Source organism: Semicossyphus pulcher, unplaced genomic scaffold (assembly GCF_022749685.1).
Source record: "Semicossyphus pulcher isolate SPU_LCO1_2020_fin unplaced genomic scaffold, fSemPul1.0.p SCAF_2, whole genome shotgun sequence".
NCBI classification, from domain to species: domain Eukaryota; kingdom Metazoa; phylum Chordata; class Actinopteri; order Labriformes; family Labridae; genus Semicossyphus; species Semicossyphus pulcher.
This window is the reverse complement of record NW_027211693.1, coordinates 11,164,269-11,183,942: the sequence shown is the minus strand read 5'-3', so window position 1 is coordinate 11,183,942 and position 19,674 is coordinate 11,164,269. Positions and strand designations below refer to the sequence as shown.

The 19,674-nt window shown below is 38.3% G+C and overlaps 1 protein-coding gene across 5 annotated transcripts in view; it reads right to left on the bottom strand.

The window, feature by feature from the left end:
* Nucleotides 1-19,640, bottom strand: part of fam13b (family with sequence similarity 13 member B) — a 74,581-nt gene extending 54,941 nt beyond the window's left edge. For 4 of the 5 annotated variants that reach the window (XM_069670641.1, XM_069670643.1, XM_069670645.1 and 1 more), the window contains exons 1-2: nt 19,435-19,640; nt 1,223-1,375 (exon numbers count right to left, since the gene is read on the bottom strand). The gene's annotated coding sequence lies outside the window, so the exon portion shown is untranslated. The remainder of the gene's footprint in view (nt 1-1,222; nt 1,376-19,434) is intronic. The other variant, XM_069670642.1, reaches the window with a different exon arrangement.
* Between the last annotated feature and the right edge of the window lie 34 nt (nt 19,641-19,674).

The following is a 19,674-nucleotide window of genomic DNA, read 5'->3' as shown; positions in this document are numbered from 1 at the left end:
ACACATGTATTACAATGAATTACAATAACAGACACTTTATAGACACTCTGACCTGTAGAGCTCATGCAGGTATTGCTCAATAGCAAGTATTATGGAGCGGTCAGGCAGGATTTTTCTGCTAAGAACGACGCTTAACTTGTTTGAAGTGGTCAGCTGTTTGCTCCTCCTCTCACACCGCTTTAAAACCAGTTTGTTTATGCTTGTTATATGAGACGACATAACAAAACAGGGAAGGAGGACACGCCACTCCCTTTGGATTTTTTAATATTAAAAGACGAAGCATCGGTTTTGCTGTTTAGATACTTAAACAGAGTGGTTTATCCTTCTGCGGTTACACTAAGTAAATTGTTTCTTCTCCTGTTCAAACAGATTGTGAGCTTAGCTTACTTGGTACAAGTCGAGGTTACATGGCAGACAACTAACATAGAAGATAAAATCCAAGGGGAAAAGGCCCTGAATTGCAACCTCCAGGATAAAAACCTGCAGTTATATAGGCCTCTGACAACACATTCAGATTGTGGTGATCAATGCAGAACATTATAAAGTTTAACATTGACCTTTTTGATGTTCCACCTCAAATACTACATTTATCCTTTGAGACATGTTTGTTCAATTTTGTCATGATTAGCATGAGAAACGTTATGGACAAATACATGTTTTGTGAGGTCACAGTTCTAAGGAGTTCATCCTTGAGTCCAAGATGATGTTTATGCCAAACTTAAAAAATTCCCTGCAGGCATTCATGAGGAATTTTGTTTATAAGAATGAGGTGGACAGACAGACAGACAGAGACAGACAAGCCGAAAACATAATGCCTGCACAGAGGCATAAAACTATTCATGTGCATCGACATATACGGATATGCTAAACATTACCGACTGTATTTCAAGAGAGTGTACGTGTTGTTTAGAAGGAGGAAGTGGTTACTCCTATTATAAAGAGACACTAAGTTCTGCCTCTTTGTAGATGTTTGAGCAACAATTGAATGTGGAAGATTGTGAGTCAAGAAATGTTCTCAAACATCTGGACAAAAGTTTTCATTTGTAGGTTTTGTTTGATTTCAGTCCTTAGCAAATGTAAGCTCAAGCTTAAGGTGTCAAGATCCTATTAAAAATAATGTGCAAAGAGAATCACTCTATCAAAGTGAAATGGTTGCATTCCTTCCTCCAGCAGCGGATGTGTCTGCAGGTCTGTGTGTGTATGTGTGAGAGTGTGTACTCACCGTGTAGCAGTGAAAGTGTGTCCTATCCTCTCCTCCCCTGACCAGTGAACCACTGAACCATCTATGGCTGCTTCAGGTTGTGGCAGAAGATGAGCCGGTAGTTCCTCATTGACGGACCGCTAATCCTTCTTGCAGGATTCCTTACTAGCTACACTGAGGAGAGACGGACAGAAAACAGAGGTTTGATTTAATATAATGCAGCAGAGTTTCAAGCTGTACCATATCTAGAACTTTAACACCTGTTGTCAAGTGTCAACTGCGATTTCCTGTAAGGTAGGTATACTGGGTATCACATGGAATATAAATCTGGTACAAAATCTCACAATTTGTTTGATCATCTAAGAATGAAAAACAAATTTAAAAAAGTATTAGTAGTATAGTAAGCTAAAACACATACATTTCAACATGTTAAGGCTGGCATTACTAGAAATGACTTTGCATTAAGCAGCAAAACTTTCCTTACATGTCTTGCAATGCACATTAATCAACATAAAGAGTGTAAGATGGCCCTTGCCAACACAGACACTTGTTGCAAACATTATGTGGGTGCCACAGATTGATTACCACCATGTGGGCTTACAACAGGTTCATTTTCTTCAGTGCAGCAGCCTCAAACTTGTGTGACAGAGAAAAGCCAAAGATAGAGCACAACAGACCAAACATCTAACCCCTGCAGTACATCCAACAAAGAGGACACTGCACTACAGGCAGTACTAGTAATAGTCATTAATATCATAACATAATCTAAAATACAAAATGCAAAATGACCGCTTTAGCCCCTTTCTAATAATGGCCACAGGCTGTTTACACAAGAGCAAAATCAGCAAACCCATATTCAGTGCAATTTATTAACCAATTAACTGAGTGCAACACAAGGAATTAAAGTAATACATCAAGCAAATGCTTACTAAACTACATGCAAAACACCTTTTCATAAATTAGACCCAGGTGACAAATGAGACACAAAATGAGGGCAAAGGATTACACTACATGGAAAACAAAGCTAATTAATCACATAAAAGCATTTTCAACCTTTTTATTCTAATATTGGCGTCAAAACAGGACCCCCAGCTTGGGTTTATCTTTGGGGGAAACAAACAACCTGATTGGGTATTATTTCTATTTCCCTATTCCTCTCAGTTTCCAGCTCCCTGTTCCCATCTTTCTTTCTTTCCCAACCTTCTTCTCTCCCCTTGCATCCCTCTTTTTCTTCCTTTCTAACCTCATCTTGCTACGTTGAGGTTTGAGATGTCAGTTTGTCCAAGAGTCGGCTGGAGGCAAGGACAAAACATCCTAATTAAACTGACACTGGTTAGGCAAGAAAGCTGTGCCAGTCTGTGTCTGTGTGTGTGTGTGTGTGTGTGTGTGTGTTTCCTGCATGTCTGTGCATGCCTGCGTGAAGAACAATGTGAGCAAACTGTAGCTTTGAATCTGTGTGTGTTAAGTGTGTGCTTGTTAATTGCTGCCACTTCAGTATGTGGCGAGTGTGGACTCATTTGTGTACGCATGCTTGTCTTGCGGTTGCTTTACGTGCAACTGTGTATGTGTGTGTGCTTAAAGAGGCTGTCAAGTTTGTGTGTGCGTGTATGCGAGCTGGGACTAGAGGGTGAATGTGTGTTGGTGTGTGCACAAAGAGAAAACTGTCCTCTGGGGCTGCTCCTGTCCAGCTGGTCTGTATGGGAATATGTCCATGTGGCAAAATATTTAAAATGCAGCCCTACTTTTATGAGACGAGAAGTCAGACTGATATTGAAAAATACAAGAGATTAAGAAGGCATAAAAGGAAGACGGAACAACACATTTTGCAGGAGATATAAATATTTTTGGGTTAGGTATTTAATATTAAGGTCTTGATAAGTTGTAAGAAGATAAAAATGAACAGTGTCCACAAAAAATGGATCAATCAAGTCCATAAATGAACGGCCAAACAATCACTCTAACTGCCAAAGTTTCTGACCTTGTGCTTTGAAATTTTGAAAGTTCATTCAACTGTTGTTGGGGACATTGACCTGTGTATGTTAGAGTTAAAAATGAGTGTAAACATTTGATAAGCAACTTTTGGAGGATTTTGTTTTCATACGAGGATTTAATTCTTGAATCAATTCCATACAAAACTGTCCCACCCCTTTTACAGTAGCTTGACTCTGAATTTTGATGCGTTCAAAGCATTGCAACAGTACTCAATAATGTTTATTAACATTGACCGTTACACTGGTTTTTGAAAACCTAAACACATGTATTTAAGACAGATTAGCCCAATTTACTGCTTTAATCATACTGAACAAAAAGTAAACCCAACACTTAAGTTTTTGCTCCCATTTTTAATTAAAATATCTTAGACTTGTTCTAAGAACTCAAAAGACTTATTTCTCTCAAGTTTCATTCACAAGTTTGTTTAAGCCTCTGTTTGAACTCTTACTGCACATAAACTGGATAATTGTGCAATAATTCAACTGTGCAATACGCTGACATAAATACTGCCTTATACTGTTCATTTGTAAATAACTCTTGTATGACTTTTTTGCATCATAATTCTTATTGTGCATTTGACTTTATTCTGGCAATGATATCTAATACTGGCATTCATATTTAAATCCCCATAGATCCACTACTCAGCATTTAATCTTTATCCTTATTTCTTTATTTCTCTATTTATTCTATATATACTGCCCATATTTGACATTTTTCTTACTTCTATTTTATGCCATATATTTCTCCATTCTTCTCTCTGTGTCAGAGCAACTGTAAGGCCCAAATTTCCCCTGGGGATAAATAAAGAATAGGTGATTCAGAACCTGGTATGCAAGTAAGATTTACAGCAGGATTATTACACAGGCTGAAATATTTAGTTTAATCACACAACGCAATGCTTGTGATTTCCTCCATTAATTCATTGACTACTTGTAGCAGCTCTACACACCTGTCAGGTGGATGGATCATCTTGGCAAAGAAAAAGTTCTCACTGACGATGCTTAATCAAAACTGTGAACAAAATTTGAGAAATAAGCCTTCTTGGTGCAGATTTACTTTTATTCCCACTCATGGCGGGAGCACCTGTCACAATTGTTGCATTAATATTTCTGTTCGGTAAAAATGAATTCTTTTGAAAAGCAACATTTTCCAACCCTACCACACAATTTCTTCAGCTTCCCTCTGAAAGTGAACCCTGGTCTTTAATATGCACCCAAGCACCAGGTTCCGAACCAGTTTTTCCTTGAGAACAACTCTCTTTCTTTCTTCCCCGCTAGAACTATGTGTCTTGTTACTTTTCCTTTTCCCCCCTTGTGTGTCCCTGCTTTTGTTTCATTCATCCTCTCGCTGTGTGATACACAAGCCATCCGACCTACTTAGGCATTTGGCATCACCTCTACGTCAACAGCAACGCTTCTACGTCAAGAGGAGGAGAGGAGTAGAGAGGAGCAGGAACAGATAAATACTGAGTTAAGAGTTTAATCTATTTCTCAACGTCCCCTGAAGGTATTTTTCCTTCCCTGAAGGTGACCTCCCATTACAACTAGCTTATTACTTTCAAAGGATAAAGGGTTTGCTGCACCCCATTAGAAGCATCTCTCTTTGCAAGGTATTACACTTAATCCAAGCAGGACCAGAGGCTCCCAAAACAACATCCAGTCATCAAATATTAGAGAGTACAGGTTATTATTTCAATTCTCACCAAAAACAAACTTTTTTAAAGAATTTTGGCAACTATCATGTGGAAGTTAATTCCTGTGCCATGGCATAAAAGCTGAAACCTGAAACAAGGACAAAGCTATATTGTCTCTTTCAGGTACAAGGGAAGAACCAGGATCCAAACCACAAGTAATTTAGAATTCAGTCAGTCCAAAATTTTTGTTTTTAGGTAAATATGAAACCTAAAACATGTCAAGACATTTTCAGTAAACTATGTGTTTTTACCAAATGGATTTTAATGTATGTTTCCTTGTTATTTTGCCCTGTCAAGTCTTTATTTTGAACATCATATATGGTCTGCTACACATTTACAGCCAACAATTTAAGGCTCCTTATGTAACATAATACATATAATTACATGCAGGTTTAAAATGTTGTTCATAAATCCACACATTTCTATTATGGAACGCTTCAAAGACAACTGAAGCATCAGAAATGTTGTCATCAACAAAAGCTAAATCCTCTTTAAACCTTTCTGAAGCACAGACAGAACTCAGGTGGATTCACTTGCTGCCTTAAATGGCCGTGATTCTGATCTCCACCTCACTTTTCAGCAAACCTTAAAGTATTAGAGTACCCCTCACGTTGCTTCCACCACAAGCTACTTTGAGAGGATTCCTTGGCTTAGAGTTCATTTCAAATTTGACCAATAAAACTGTATGTCTCACTGGTACTCTAATATGACAATATGTAGGCAGGAGAGGCTGCTCTGCCTGCACGGAGGAAGCTTTCAAATAAGTGGACTTCTAGCATCACAGTATTTTATCTGCATTATCGCTGAAACTGAATATCTTTTTGCCAAGATTCACTCCAAAGTAATTGATCAAACTCATTCTAACCCTCAATCTAACACTGTCTTTGTGGGGATAAGCACATAAAAGCACTTATAAACTCAACTAAACCTGAGCAGCATTTTAAACTGCACCTCCCTCTGATACAGCAGGTTTCCTTTTACCTTTTCCAGCTTCAAAATACATCTCTCTCTTACTGCCCTTTTATGGACTAATTCAGTGAATACCTGTGAGAAGATATACGGCCTTTTTGGGATATTACATATTTTTCTGTCAAACAGTTGATCTGTTTAACTCTACATAATAAATGGGTTTCCAACTACATAATAATAACTTACATAACTGGTTTTCCCTTTTTACTGAAGAACAGATTTTTACCGTTTCTTAGGGTTAATAAATCAGGGTTTCAGGACCCGTATGTTTGCTCACAAGTATTGTTGAGTCCTTAAAAAGCGTTCTTTAGTCTCTATTCTTTCCAAAACCAACTAAACTGGCACTGCGTGGTCCTAAGCTTCTTTAAAAGCTAGAGGAAATCCCACTTTTGGAACTGAAATTCTGGTATTGGTTCAGCGCCCTTACTATTGAAACCGAAAAAGCTACCAAAAGCCACCAGATAGTTTTGTTCTGTGAAATCTGAATGAATAAAAACCTTAACAACCAAATATAATTGAATAAAAACATTTATCACCGTCTACGATTTCAAAGCCTTTACAGCATAGTGCCATAGTGCATAGATCCTTAAGCAAGAGTGGTCTTGTTATGCCAGACATAAAACACAAGCTGCAACTGACAGATGAGGACAATGACACTAGGAGATTAGGGAACTCAATGTTCCAAAAAGCTGCGCTTGTCTGCCATGAAAACTGACCCTAAAAGGCCTCTGTAGTGAGGATTTGGTCAGTAATGGAACACTCTAGAATAGCTTTGTCTGTGTTTTTTCTGTGTGTCTTAATCCCAGATATCATGCTTGACAACCTCCTGCTCAACAATGAGGGACATTGTTAGAAGGGAAACGGAGAAAGTTAAGAAGCGAAGCAGAGAAAGTTAAGATACTAAGAGCAAGAAAGAAAGAATGAGCAAGGGAGGGAAAGGGAAAACCAAGGGACCCAGAGAAAGCAGGGGACACCACTAAAGAATGAGACAGTATGGAGCCATGTTGGTGGGGGTTGTGAAGCTTTTTAAGACTTACATTCAAGTACTTTGAAAGTGTTTGAATGAAAAATATCATATAAACCAAAAATCAATCATTGTACAATGTATTGTAACTGTGTTTATTTTACAAGCTGTACGTCTTCCTGCTATTATTAAAATGTTCCATTAGCCAGCCAGGTGTCATCAGCCTGGTATGTTGCTAAAGCACCCCTCCCCGTCATTCAACAAACAAATATGATGACGGGATCGTTTCAGATGAAGATGAAACACCAGAAAGTGTTAAAATCAATCATTTTTCAAGGAGTCACAATCACATTCACCTACACTAGAAAACAACGATTATAAGCATGACTTGTATAAACCCTGTGTGAGACAGACATGATGACTATGTAAAAAACCTACTAACCCCATTCATTCATTTTAATGAAGACGCTGTGTAAACACAGCAGAGGTGCAGTAAGCGTATAAAATATGCTGTGTCATCCACCAGAGATGCAAGTGTACTATTCTGGTATTACATTGTAATGTAAAAGTCATTCAACTGTTTACATGGAAGTGGTCTAAACTGAAACTCATTACCCTTAGACTCATGGCTTTACTACTCTGATTTTATGCAAATATTCACATTTATTCAGAGAATTGATTTTTTTGGGAATATACAACTAGTAAATTATTGTTGTCGCTCTAATGGAAACAGACCTATTTAAAAAAATCTGTACTCAGTAGCAGTTTAACCGCAGATGTGGCAGCAGTAAATGTAAATGAGGTTACTGTATATCAGATTTCAGTTTGGTTCTAAAAGCAGCACCTGGCCCTGCACACATATAAAGATGAAGCACGATCTGCGGTCTGCAGGGTGGCAGCAGTTAAAGTAAATGTCCTTTAACCGAAAGGTCACAGCTTCAATACTTTCAATATTGTTTAACCTTGTGAAGTTTGCTTAAGGGAGATATTTCAGCTGAGTGCTGCTTCAGCCACCTTGAGTCAGTGAGTTAAATTGAGTGATGACTAAACAAACAGCAAGAAAACAAGCAGAAAAATCAAAGCAGGAAATATTTAGGGAAAAGAAGAGAACCAGAAAACTAGTGCAAGAATATCAACAAAAACTGTTTCCTGAATAAGAAATTTAAACTGAAATATCCTTTTCCTCATGTGTTAAATATTACGTAGAGAAATAACCATCTCTGCTGTAGGTAAAACCCTATGCTTCAACAAATGGAAGAGCACATTTATATTTCATGAAGACAATTTCATATGCATCAAATATGAGAACAGAAACCCTGTTATGATTAATCTGTGATAACCAAATAGCCTCAGCTTCTTCAAAACAAAGTGCACGACCAAAAAGAAGATTAAATATTCAGAAGATGTTATAAATAAACCAGCAAATTTCCTGCAACTTGCATCATGTTGTGAAATCCCAAAAATAAAAGATCAAAGCAGTTTAAGGCTTCAGAGTCTATCGCTAGTGGTCAAACTGTCCGGATCAACTAAAATTGGGGAAGTGGAAAGTGACAGACAGAAAGGTCGGACAGCGGGAACCAGGAGATAAAAAGGATCAGATTTCTGCATCAAAGCCAACAAATCAAAGGGGGTCAGAAAATAGCTAAAAAGAAGGTATCAAAGCTTATTTAATCAATGTAATCTGAAAGTCAAAACCTTACACACTGATCTCTGGACTTTCGAGTCTGTTGATTTCATATGTTAAAGTGAAAACAAGAGGTGAGCGCGCTGAACTCTGCTCTCTGACCTGACCCTCGACAATACAATCAGCGGGAAGTACCAAAGCCTGGTGTTTCTGCATTTAACTACCGTGTTATTGTAGGGTTCATTTTTCACACATATCCCGTGACCCTGACACAACGCATTACTTCCTGGTATTCTCTGGTATGAGCATGACTTGTCACATCGTTTGACCTGCATGAGACAAACAGATACAAATCTTTTCCATCAATCACAGAGCATATGACTGAGATGTTTGTCTGCTTTGTCTCAGATGGAATGACAAATGACCTGTCACGCTGTGGCCCTTTTAACCCAGTTCCTCTTCAAAATATATATAGTTGGATGTCATACATTTTGGGCTTTTTTTGGTTAAACAATCATAAACCTACCCTGAGCAACAAATACCTGTTAAGTTACTGACCTGACTGTAGACTGTTGTTTTATTCAGGATATAACGTTTCCAAAAATGTTATTGCAATATCTGATATGTTTAATGTCATTATAACTACTGTACTACCATGGGATGTTGTTAGCCTTATTGTTGCGAGGCTAACGGTGCCTTAAGTCTCTTTTTTTAATTAGAAATCTAAATGTCCCTACAGGTGTTTCATTGACAAGTGTCAAGACTTGGAGCAGATCAAAATACGGCTGTTTTTAAAAGCTTGTCTAACAGGAAACTGAATTATCTAATTTGTCGAGCAGCTCACTATCATCGATCATGTGGAGCTCAACAAGTCAAAAACCTAGCACAGCATTGTGAAACTGTCTTTATTACTAAAGTTTGTCTAACATGGGTTGACATCTACAGATTTAAGTCACAACAACCATCAGCACTGGAAAAATGAATACAGCTAAATTTGGACACTGCCATTTAGCATGAGTCATTTCCTGCTTACTGGCGGTTTATTAAAATCAATAGACACTTTATGACCAAGTTTTGGTAAAAGGGGGACAAAATGGTATCCGGGTAAGCCCCAATTAATAATATATCTGTGAAACTTTCTCAACAGGACACGTGTTGCACAAGTTTATCTCAAAAAGCGAATGTTGAAAAAGGGGGGTCGTCTTATCACCTAGTTTTTTTTACTCCAAGATGTCACTTTGAGTGTCATTGTATGTGCAGAATGTAACACTATGCACACAAAAATCTACCTTCAAGCCTACTCATTTACTCAGACATACTACCCTAGATGTGTCACCTCATGGAAATTATGTTAATTTTCAACTAACATTAGTCAATAGACATCAATGCTGTTTAACTGCTTTGCAGCATGACAGGAAGTCTATCAATAAGCCGCTTAATACTAAGCCAGTGTGTCATGCTTATCTTTGCAACACACCTATTTTTACACTATACACAGCTGTATCAGTCTACTGAGTACAAAACGGTGGTAGGTGGGGGGTGCGGTTACAAGAACAAAACGTTTGCAAATGAAAGCCTGCGGTCTAAAGCATACCCATAAGTAGGGGAAATGTAACTCCTATTAAAACCCACAAACACACACAAACACACTCACACACCCTGTAAGCTCCAAGGTTACATGTTGTGAATGTTGACCTAAAACCTGCTCGTGCACATTTTAAACCGTCTTCCATTACCGCTGAGCTTTCCTGTTTGACTTGGGGTAGTAAGCCAGGGCTGAGAAGTGATCACCAACTTGACACTTAGGTCAAGAGCCAACACACAGTTTGTCAATATCCACAGCACTAAGAGAGTAAGTTTAAGATGGTCTTCTAAGATAGAGGCCAATACAAGAGTATGTATGCTATAACGGCAGTTTCTAACACAAATTAACAACTTGATATCCTGACATGTAGCATCAACCTGTTTTTCTCTACATCATATTGCTAAAATACGTCATCTATTTCTCAAACTGAGTTTAACCATCTTTAAACACTGCTCTTTGGTTCTAAATCATAATCTTAGACACGGGTGCATAAAGGGGATTAATCTGCAAATATGTGCAGGTCAGACGCTGGCTTTATTCATGCATTAAAGCTCTGGCTGGGCACACGAGGTTGTCCCTAAAGCACTTTTGCCAAACAGCTCAGGGTTTCTGGCTTTATGTTGTTTTCTTGTAAGTAATTTTTGCTCAGGAGAAAACATAGAGGAAAAGTGGCCTATTAGAGATTTTGATCTGGGTTTTCATCTATGAAGTATGCTTTAGAAAACAAATGTGGTTATTTAATTGGACACAAAGGCCAGTTTTACATGAATGACCTAGGACGATTGGATTTCCTGCAAAAGAAGGGTGATCCAAATACTCTGAACCAACCCAACTGCATGGCATGAGTCATGATCATTCAAGAATCACTTCTAATGACTTTTGATGCATGTAGGCGCATAACTTAATGTGTCAGCTGTGAATCTGAGCCAGTCTTCCTCCTTTGTCTGGCTGTCATCCGTTGCCTGTCTGTAAAATGTATTTACCCATGTGTCCGTCAGTTTACACAAAGGAGACAAAGGAGTGGTTGTCCACACACTGAGATTTTCAAATTCCCTCAAGTTATTTTTACTGATGCAACATTTCGCCCGACATCTCTACACCACTGTGCACACTATCCAGTCGGTTAACTTAACCTGCAATGCTACTCTCCATGCAACCTGTGTATTTCCTTGTCTGGAGTTCCCACACTGAACTCTGTTGCACATGACCTCATTACTGATGAGTCATTTGCAAATAATCAGTTGACTTTCCCATCTAACATGCCCTGTTCTGATTGAGGTTAAGCGGCATGAATGCTAACCGGAGACAGCGACGGATATCAGGGATAGAAATTTTAATTATTAATTCCCTTAAAATGAATATTTTGATGCATTAAATAGTAATTTGATCCCCGAAATTATTCATGTGAAACCTTGAATTCCCTAAAACAAATAATTAAAGGTTAAGTGATTGCTATCATGCTACTTACGCTTAGTTGCTGCAGCTAAAGCTTTTGGCTTAAATCTAATTATTCAAGGGAAATAATTTATCTAATAATTTTTCTAATTAGTGCTCAATAAATGATACATTTGAGGATATAAAGTGCTTATTCCACAAATTATCCAAAGTTTAACTTCAAACAGCCTCCAGGTTTGTAAGATATAGTGGGTCAGCATTTGCTCATACTTTTGAAAACGGTTCTGTGTCTTACAGGCGTATACCAGCAGGTCAACTCGGGCTGGGAGGCGTGGACGCAGATGGATGAAAGGAAAAATAAAAGAGGAGAGGCGGCGTTATGGAGAATAAAAGAGCATCAGAAAGAGACTGGCAGAGGGAGATTAGAGGAGAGAAGGCAGCGGGGAGAAAGGAAGTGACAGGAGGAAAAAAAATAGGTGAGGTAAAGAGCAAGAGGAAGAAAAAGTAGAGGCAGTAAAGCCAGTGTTTGCCCTTGAATCAGTAGCAGCAGTTCACAGCCCTCGCCTAGTTTAGCTGCTCCTCCCAGGCTGGCCCTGTCAGTGATAAATTAATAAGCACATGTCTTCAGGGGGGACATGGGCTTTTTCAGGCCTTGTTATCTCTGTCTGTGGCAGCAGAATCTTCCCTTTATTTGTTTTGAAGACGTAGGAGAAACGTACAACGAAATAATGATCCTTTTGAAAGACATATTCTTGTACTATACTGTGTACAAAAGCAAGAAAAGGTAAAATAATCCATCAGACTATCATTTCATTCTCAATTTTCTTCAACTAGATTCTGAAGCTTGAAAATCTGATGAACATGCCTGCCTGAGGGGATGAAGAAGGCTAAACCTTGTTCAACAGACTAATAATTCATAATGAAAATAGTCAGTGTTTTAGCCGGAATTTGTTGCATATCAGCTTATTTTCCTGAACAAACATTGTGTTCATCTTAAACAAGATGCCAGATATAGCTACGCTCTAATCAGCAACATCACATTTCCATCACATGTATAATGTTCAGCTTTCATCAGAGTAAAGCCGCCTGAACTTAGCGGTTAAATGCCACTACACACTTCCACTGCCAGGGTTAAGTGCCCTGCTTAATAGAATTTGCTGAAGGAGGAGGGAGTTTCTCTAACCAGGTGATTTTAAGTCTCAAGCCTGTTCCAGCTCTACACTCCAGGTTACAACAGTCTCCAGCGTTTCACAATTCTCTCCACTACGTTTTTATAGAAAGCCTGGAAAGTCATACAAGAGCTCTGTTGGGAAAACAGTAAAATAAGATCCATTCTTCGCTGCCTTGAGGGGCTGTGACACTGCAGAAATCCTGAACGCCTACAGTGGAAACAAGTGCAGCTCTGTGTAAGGGACTGTGGGAGTGGAGCTTTTTGTTCGGGACATTTGCATTAAGTTTGCCTGGTTGCCATCTGGGTGAACAGTCATACAGGTTCTTCTGTTTTTCTTCCAAACAATCAAACTTATTTGTTTTTCTTTATAATCAAAAAAAAGTTTTAGATCACGACTACTCCTTAAATAAAACCCTCATAATCTTTAAGTAATCAAACCCTTGGCCCTGTTTGAATACCACTTTATTAGCAGAGTTTAACTGCATTAACTTTAGGTTCATGATATTTTTATTTATACAACTTCTATTGTACCAGTCATGTATAAACATGTCACGTTCAGTTACATAGCTGTTTCTCTAGCATTCATACTGATGTAAGATATTAACTTGGGGTTTCTGGTCAAAGGAGGGTTTCTAACCACATTAGTGCAGAGTTTCAAATAATATACGTGTGCCAAATAAAAACTAGTCCAAACCGAGCATGGACATTAAATAGACTCATCAGGGGTGTCATAGAAACTGTTTCTCAGTTTGGGATCATCCTGAATGTGTTGAATGCTTTATTTTTGCAAATATAACGGGTCGTGGATATGAAAAAAATCTGTGATTTAAATCCTGTATTTCATATGTAAATTTAGATAATGACATTGATATTGTATTAAGACATTTCCATGTAAAAAAAACGTATTCCATACCTATCAAACTGTAATACTGCAGCTCAAAGCTAAAAAATCATAAAACTCCAATATGACCATAACGCAATTACTCTCATAATTGATTCTCATAGATTTGCAGCATTGTTTAACAACAACCAAAAACCTAAGTTAGTTGATTACATGAGAGTCAGATGAGGATATGCTTCGATTCAGGGGTTTTTCTACTTTTAATCGCAGTTAATCCTCCTTTATCTCTCCTGAGGCATAAAATGCGCACAAAGTGTTTCACTGTGATTCACAAGACAGAACTGCAGTTCAAAGACACATCGGTGTATCGCGACTCAAGAGTGATCGAGACCTTAGCAGAGCTTCCCGGAGCCACTGGGCCCAGCCTCGCCTCAGACAATGACATTGAGCTTTATTGATTTAGTATTGATCTGTATCACCTCGCTCCCTTGCTGTGTCTCATACTGATGGAAATTTCCAGACCACTGCGCACTAAAACACCAGCCAGCGTGATTCTGCATTTGCTGCATTAAAAAAAGATCCCTCTCCATCTGTTGTCTTTCTATCCTGTACATGCCTGACAACTCTATGAAAGCGGTACAATGAGGAAGTGAGAGTATAGAGAATCAATGAGGAAATCCCGAGCCCGTAGTTAAAAATGACTGAATAAACCCTCTTTGCTCTATTGTACGCGGACTGAATGAGACTCAATTAACACAGAACAAACAGCTCACGCAGGATAGTACAAGTGTCATTTCCATCTGTGTGTGTGTAAACAATAGATCAAAACACCAGCTGTGACACAACACCGACAACTGAGCAGGCAAAAGAGCATTCAAACAGTGACCAAGCAAACTGACGGTGCAGTTTGATCTTATCAAACAGCATACAAGACTTTTTGTAACTCTTCTCGTTTGTTTTTGATAGAAATGTATCTGACTTTGCGTAAATGATCATTTAAATGTACAAATGACATACTTGGTGCTCTCCATCACATTTTAAAACATCTTAAAATGGAAAACCACTGATCTAATGCAGACATCTGCAGTCTGAGGTAGAAAATGGTGCCAGAGGTTAGACAGAGGCTGTGACAGTTCAGACATCCTGTATTTCAAGTCATGTGACTTTCATTACTCTATTGTTGGCTCGTCACATTCAGTAGATGCTGTAGAGCATGACAACTGCCCTTTAGCTTACATGTCTTCCACTCCAAATACTTCACAGGATGTAACCATTATATTTTGGGTAACCAAGCTTCTCAAGTCTTTGTTTGGTGTGGCAATGTACACAAAAGGTCACATTTTACAGGGATGTATGTATACTAAAAATGATTTGTTTCCGCCATTACCTCGTGACATCCTTTTGGCAAAGAGGAGATGACGTTAACACCAGCCCCAAATCCCATTTATCCAATACATATAACAGATTCAGAATGAAAAAAACTAATTCAAACAACTAGATTTTACTTTGTAGTTTGGAGGAAGGTGACATATGTAGACTTGTTTTAAATTGTGAAATTATGCGGAAATTAAATTGAAGAACGTTTTATGAAATATGCAGATGGCCATGTCTGTTTCGGGTAATCCGGTGGATTTAATACCTTACGAATAGAGGAATTTCATTAAATGATGACAAATCCCTTAAATCCAATATTGACAAAAATCTGTCCCGCTTAATAATTTGCAACCATGCCTCTAATGACCAAATACAACCACAGATAATAAAGGAATAAAACCCTTGACAGAAACTGTACAGCCACATCTTTACCAGCTGACACATCTGTATCATTATATACATAGTCAACTGAGCAAAATTCTTCCAAAATTATTGATTCATGTGTAACTTCTCTTAATTAATGTTGAGTTCATTTAGGAAAATAATACAGCACATTTTCTAAGATGCAACATCGCAGGCTTTGCTAAACCAACAGTCAACAAACAGTAAATATTCAGTTCTCGAACCAGAGAATCTTGACATTTTTGTGAGACAAAAATACGAAATGACGGCAAAGTAATGGATTAACTGACAGCTCATTTCAGCTGTTCTTTCAACAAACAACTTCCTTGATTGACAGAATAAAATGTATGTACATTTTTATATTCATCAAAGCAAGAAATATGTTCATACATTCCTGCTCTGGACTGCACTGCGTTTGCGGCAGAGAATTTTGAAGAATTCAAATCTAATGTTTTAAAGAAAATGCTCCTCGGATTATAAAATTCTGTTTCGAAAATATGTTCCTTAACAAACAAATGCAAAGTAAAGAAATGATTGATGAGAAAATAACTGCAAGTCACATTATTTTCTACATTTCTGTGGAAAATGCTCTTGTGAGCCTTTTCTCTGGAAAGACAACAACACATCAATACAAGATGTTTTCCCCTGTAGAACCTTTTGTTATTTCAGCTGTCTAATGGAAGATCTCTATTTGCACAACTTTGGGGCCAGGTCATTGCCACGCTGCATGAAACTGCCTCTGGCCCTTTTTGCCGTAATGTACACCAGGAGATGATCTGGCGAGGCTTCTTGTTCGATACTGAGATTCCCTGTGTAGTCATGTATTTCTATCCAGTTGCAGTGTTTTGATTACTGTTTGAAATGACTGTAAATTATGGCTATCAGCTAATTCTAACAATCATCATATGTCGTCCTGCAAAAGAGAAATAGCAAAAGGCTTAATTATGAAAGAACGTAATATTTGAACTGACAACGAGTGAGGTTCTAAAGCACATTTCCATACAGGTGTGAACACAAGCAGTTGGATTTAATCTGGTGAATTTCTGGCAGTGTGGGCCCAGCATTAGAGAGATTTGGACCACACTCGGTTTAGCTTGGCCCCCGTCCACAGAGTCTAAAACAACCACTCACTGACCTGGCAACAACAATCCCACACTGCAGGCAGCTGTGCAGTTTTGACACTGCTGTTACTGCTGCGTGCGGTACAAAAACTATGGGTCGTCTTACGTACGCAGTCGTATCTCACACAGCGGGAGGCAGGAGGGATTTGACTCTGTCGGTATGTGCATACGTGAGATCCTTCACGTAAAAGGCTGCAGGTTCAGCTGAGGTACAGTAGGAGAGAATAAATGATAATCAAGGTCGATGCTTCCCCTGCCTCTCTGACGCGGTATTATATTAGAAAAGATTATAAAAAAAAGAGTTCAGTCAAAATTTACAATTTTTTTTTTTGTTTGTTTTAACTGCTTCAACTTAATAATGTAGTTCCTAAATAATGTTTCCAAACTTAGTTTTAGAACCCAAACTAGGCAGTGGATTTGTATAGTAGGCTAATTGGTCTTGGTAATTAAGTTATTATATAGGTATACCTCGTAAGTCTAAAAAGGCAGAGTGACAGAAAATTCATAAGAAAGTACAGTTATAATCAACAGGGATTGTAGTAATTTGTCAAGCAATTAGGCTATGCCAACTATTCAGAGGTTGCAACTTACAACAATTTCAGGATTTGCTGTGTTTTTTGTCATTTATGACAGTAAACGGAACATCTAAATTTGAATTTCCCAGATTTTCAAAGATATCTGGAAAAAAAAATCTAGAAATGAATCGTGAGATTTTTGGAGCGTTTATGTCTTTAACTGATAGGACAGTATAGAGGCAGACAGGTAACAAGGGGAGAGACAAGGGTATGACATGCAACACATCTCCCAGACTAAAATCAGACCAGCAATGTGCTGGAGTCAGCTATCAGGACACCTAGAAATTGGAATTAATTGTCAGATTGATTAATAATAAAACGAATGGTTAGTTACAGGTCTGGACGGAGCTGAAAGCAACGCAGTATAATATGACAGCCCTGCAGTAAATCCTGCCTATATTAACTTATATTTGTGGGGCTGCAGAATTACAAAGCATTATGCTGTAATAAGTGGTCTAACCTCACTGATAACATACAAATCAACAGTACCACAAACTACAAATTCAAAATCGACCATAAAGTGCAATCAACACAATCTAAAACAGTTCTAACAAAACCACTTTGACCTTCTTTAACGTAGGACTTATTGCCAGAGTGTTACTAGACTGCAAAAGTTTAACTACATGACCAGCTCAACATTCAGCTGGGTGCATTACACCATCAATCCAAAGTGTACTACACTGGCTGACTTAACAACATTTTACCAACATCAGCACCACAGCACAGTTGACCTTTACTCCAGTGTCTATAGACATATCTGCTGTCTCTTACACAATAACCTGGCTGTTTTGCTAACTGGCTAAACTTTACTGAGCTAATGGGACAGATTTTGCATAAGTCCATCAGATAAGATCACAGATCATGTTCATTCTGCAAAGTAGCTGCTGTTTGTTTTCAGCTTGTTTGTTTGGGTTGTTGCTCTAGCTGAGGAACTTCAGAGCCTAAAAAACATGACCAACAAGACCTTTTTCAAAAGAAGCGCTGTTACCTTTGAATCTTAACTATATTTAACTGCTTTATTATTTCTCAAAATTCAGTAATAATTGGGTTATCAATATGTCATGACAAATGTTTATTATTACGGTCATAGTTTGCAGTAGTGTCACACTGGACTGGATGTCTTAAAGAGGTTTTCTAATATTTTGTTCCTCAAATGAGGTTACATGAAACCCTTAGGGGCACTTCACAGAACTGCAGAGGGTACTTCTATATTTATTAAAAAATTTAAAAATGAATGCATAATTCCAACAACAATTATACTATAATTAGTTCGATAATAAATGCAAATGTTTATTGATTAACCACATTTTATACATAATATTCCCATTTTTTAACGCCGTCTGTTAACTTTCACCAGTTGCAACAACTGCAGTCAATATCAATCAATTTCTGTTTGTGTATTATGTTCGTACATTGTGTGCTCGAAGCTAGTTTCAATATTGAATGACGAAACAAATCAAGAAAATTGATTTGTGGTTGAATTTTAGCATGAACAACATAAAATTTAAAGATTAAAGGAAACATGCATGTCGAATTCATCACATTGAACTGTACAACTGTACCTAATGAACTGGACAGGGATGTCATAATAAAAAAAGATAATGCAATGTAAGATCTGTACCCTACAATGTACTTAATGTACTGTAATACATGGCTGAACACCATATGGAGAGCCCAATCCTCCTCTAATTCAGGGCAATGGCCAGATAAGATTATGCAATGTGCAGAGGATTTCAGAAAGCCCAGAAATGAAAGTCAGCCTAAATCCACGTCGGTTAATGAAATATTGCATACAAAAATCTATGCACCAGGAGCAGCAGGGAAAAATCCTCTTATGCCACAAAAAAACACCAGAACATTCCAGCACAGACAGTTTTATATGACTAAGCTGGAGCACCTTTGCACATAATGATGAGGCTTTCCAGAAATAGTCAGAGCAGAAAGCGAAACTAGGAGAACAAGAACTTCAGACACAGGAAACACAGGATGTACTGTATGTTTCTGTGAACGGTTGGATTCAATAACCGTCAAAACCAGATGAATCTTCTTCATTTCTTCATACACAACAACTAACTATAAACAACTCTAGTGTCAAATTTCTGCAAAATTGAAAAGAAGACAGCCCAGTTCTGCTTGTATCCTCCCAAAACCATCAAATATTAAATTATTTAGGGCAATGTTTCTCTTTCTGTCTCAGAGTTAGCTGCCTGTGCGGAGGAGCCACAGATGTGATGGAACTGCCTAACCGTTGCTAACCGTTAGCCGTTAGCTCCCAATGAACAACAACTGAAGCCGTTGACGTTTCTTAACACCCGCTGTGCACTTCAATGTTAGCCTCCAATTAAAGATACAACTGCGGTGGATAAAATTATAAAGTACATGTACACAATAATAAATCACAAAAATACAAAGCAAAGCGTCAGACACAGTTAGCTTAGCAGGCTAGCATTAGCCACTAAGATGCTGAGTGAAGCAGAAGAAGCGCTGTTAGCACAGCGAGCTAATCAGTCGCTCCGGGGTACCTTACCAGGTCAAAACAAACAGGAACGCGGAGCAAGATGCATTAATTTCTTGTTTCGTTTCTGTAGCCGACGTCTGGAGAGACGACAACTTCGATGAGATCAAAGCAAACGGCGTGGAAATATCGTCGGGAACATTGCAAAGACACTCGCAAATAATGTGGTTCCTGTTTTTTGCTCGGACTGGCTCGGATGCCCGTTTGCAGGTCGTTGCTTAGCGAGTCTCTCTCACTCACTCACACACACGC